The sequence below is a fragment of the Petaurus breviceps genome, unplaced genomic scaffold (genome assembly GCF_028583685.1).
Source record: "Petaurus breviceps papuanus isolate PSGF00001 unplaced genomic scaffold, PetGlider_PUasm1.0 174, whole genome shotgun sequence".
Taxonomy (NCBI): Eukaryota; Metazoa; Chordata; class Mammalia; order Diprotodontia; family Petauridae; genus Petaurus; species Petaurus breviceps.
In genome coordinates, this window is record NW_027185761.1 from 72149893 (window position 1) to 72153073 (window position 3181).

At 42.2% G+C, this 3181-nt stretch overlaps 1 long non-coding RNA gene across 1 annotated transcript; it reads left to right on the plus strand.

Moving 5' to 3' along the window:
- The first annotated feature begins 768 nt into the window (after window positions 1–768).
- On the plus strand, window positions 769–1749 carry LOC138158472 (uncharacterized). The gene is made up of 2 exons (XR_011167659.1): window positions 769–1046; window positions 1080–1749. It is a non-coding gene; the product is annotated as an uncharacterized lncRNA (long non-coding RNA).
- Window positions 1750–3181: the final 1432 nt, after the last annotated feature.

The window sequence follows — 3181 nt, forward strand, 5'->3', positions numbered from 1 at the left end:
AAGAAAGAAAGAAAGAAAGAAAGAAAGAAAGAAAGAAAGAAAGAAAGAAAGAAAGAAAGAAAGAAAGAAAGAAAGAAAGAAAGAAAGAAAGAAAGAAAGAAAAGAAGGAAAGGAGAAAAGGAAAGGAATTAAGGGAGGGAGGGAGGAAGGAAGGAAGGAAGGAAGGAAGGAAGGAAGGAAGGAAGGAAGGAAGGAAGGAAGGAAGGAAGGAAGAAAAAGAAAGAATCCTGAAAGGAAAAGAAAGAGAAAAGAGAGAAAAAGAAAGAAGGCAAAAGCACAAAATTCATGAAACGAGCCTTTATATGTTGTGACCTGCAGCAGGGGTGCAATGATGACGCGATATGCACAATTAATCATGGAAATACATCTTGGGTGAGGCAACTTGGTGGAGTCCAAAGAACTTCAGTATGACTCGGGATTATTGGTTCTAGTTCTAGGACTGACATTACATGTATGTCTTTGACCAAGGCATTCCAGCCTCCAAGTTCCAATTTCCTCATCTATAGAATCAGAATCTTGAGTTTCACTATAAGTAAAAAGCATTTGCTTCTATCTATAAAAACCCAGTGTGATAGTAATGGCAATTAAAGATTCCCCTGTATTGGCTTGGTTTTCAAATTGATTGTATTAAAACCCAGAATTTGTTAATCCCACCTGTGGGATGGGCTTGTTGATGTGAAAAGAAAGTCCTGAAGTGGGAGGAGCTGGTGACGTAGATTTTGAGAGACACTGGAGAGAGGCGGAGGATCTTTTTTTTGGAAGCTGCACCTCGTGGAGAGAGAGAGAGACTAAGAGGATTGCTGGTGGCCGCTTTGAATTGCCCTGTACTTTTGAGACCTGCCCCCTGAGCTGCCAAGGACTGAGGAGACATGGCTGTTTTGCTGGTACTTTGTCTGTCTGTTTTGATGTTATTTTGCCAGATTTGTCCAGTGGTGAAAGACTGTCCTGTTGAAGAAGTCCTGGAACCTGGCATTTGGTTAAGAAGGCCTGAGACTGTCCTGCAGACAGAGAGTGAATACTGTCCACTGGTGAGGGACAGTACTGTTGTTGCAGGGGTCTGGAGACTGTCCTGCAGACAGAATGAATACTGTCCACTGGTGAGGGACAGTACTGTTGTTGCAGGGGTCTGGGAGCCTTTCTGTTGGTTCAGAAGCCCTGAAGAAGGATTTTCTTGTTGTATGTTTACAGAAATCCTGGGAGAGGGCTTTGCTAATGTGTTCAGGGGTTCTAGGGCTGTTCTACAGACAGAGGATAAATTCATGAAGGGACTGGCAATGTATCTTATGGCCTTGCTAAGCCTTGTCTCTCCTGGAACTAAGATTGCTGAGAACTTGCCTCGTGTCAAGATGAAGAAAAGACCTCCATTTGGGTATTAAGTGCTGTGTTTAAACTTGATGTAACTCTGGGGTAGATTCAATTGTGATCCAGGGGTGGGGAACTTTTGACCTTTTTGTGTTCTATGGTTGAGCAAATGAATGTATTTTACTTATGTTTGGAAACTAATCTCCATTTGAGAAGAGGGGCTTTGTGGTGGACTTAATTAAGGTATAGCCTAGGGGTGGAGAAGTATTTGGAACAGAGACTTTGTAATTGATTGAATGATTGGAAAGTCCTGGGGTGGGGTAGGCCTTAGAGATTATTTAATCACACTTAGTAAATGCTGTATTTTGAATGATGTCATGTTTTGATCTTCTCTGTTCTGGGTTTGTTACTGAATAAAATAGAGAGCACCTATGCTGGTATTTTGAACCTGGGAAGTTGCCTTTCCATTACATTACATTACACCCAGTCAGGTGGAGCAGTGAGCAGAGAGAAGGCTGGGCCTGAAGTCAGGAATATGCCTCTTCCTCAGTTCAAATTTGGCCCTGGAAACTTGTTAGCTATGTGATTCTGAGCAAGTCACTTAATCCTATTTGCCTCAGTTTCCTCATCTGGAGAAGGAAATGACAAACCAGTAAAGTATCTTTTCCAAGAATACCCCAAATGGGTCATGAAAAGTCAGATATGACTGAAAAAATGACTCAACAACAACACAAGAACTTCAGCTCCATAAATCAGTTGCCACTTGCCAGTCAGTCAAGAAGCATTTCTTAAGTATCTTCTATGCTCCAGCAAGCAAAGACAACCCCTGGCTTCCAGGAGCTTGCATTCTAATGGGGGAAGACGACACATAAAAAGAAGCTGAAAATGGAAGGAGGAAGTGGAAAGAAAATGTATCCACTGTGGAGATGTCGGGAGGGCATCTTGGCACTCTTATTCGATAGAGGTTCTAGATGGAGCTCTCCACCTTCCAATCAGAGGGATGGGGGTGGGAGGGCGTAAACAGATGAGATGCGAGTTCCAGGACTGAAGTGATCTTCCAGGATGAAGAGTTTCCTGGAGCCTGATAGAGAAATCCAGATGAGGGTAGGCGAGGGGGGAATGATACAACTGAAATTCATAATTTTTATGTGTATATATATATAGTGAAACCCAAGATCCTGATTCCATAGATGAGGAAATTGGAACTTGGAAGTTGGAATGCCTTGGTCAAAGACATACATGTAATGTGTGTCTGTGTGTGTGTGTATAAATTATGCAGTAAACATAGGAAGATACCCAACTAAGTCCACTGGGATGTTGTAGTCATGTGACTGAGATTTTAAATTTAATTTTAAATCCAATTCACCGAACATTCATTATGACATACCAGGCCCTGTGCTAGAAACAAAGACAAAAGTGAGAAATCCTCCACCCCCCACAGGAGGTTACTTTATAAGGGGGAAAATAGTTCTGTAAGAGATACAAGTTCAATACAAGCTAGTTTGGAAGAGGAGAGCAAGAGGAAGGAGGGGCAGATCAGGGAAGGCTTATTATAGCAGGTTGTTATTGTGCTGAACCTTTAGGGGAAGCCAGACATTCTAAAAGGTGGAGGTGATGAGGGAGTGGATCTCAGCAGATCAAACTGGAAAGACAACCATAAATAGATGTGAAGTGGGAGGTTTTCAGCATTTCTATAGTTCTCTATTCTCAGCAAATAGTTGTCCCACAGTGCAATGGGTTGACTTGGGAGATAATGAATCAAAGTTCTTCAAGGCAAGGCTGGATGGTCAACTCTCTGGGATATAATACTAGTGACTTGGGCTTTAGTCATGGGTTAAAATCAAGAGGTTCACTCTTTTGAGGTCCTCACCAATTCTGT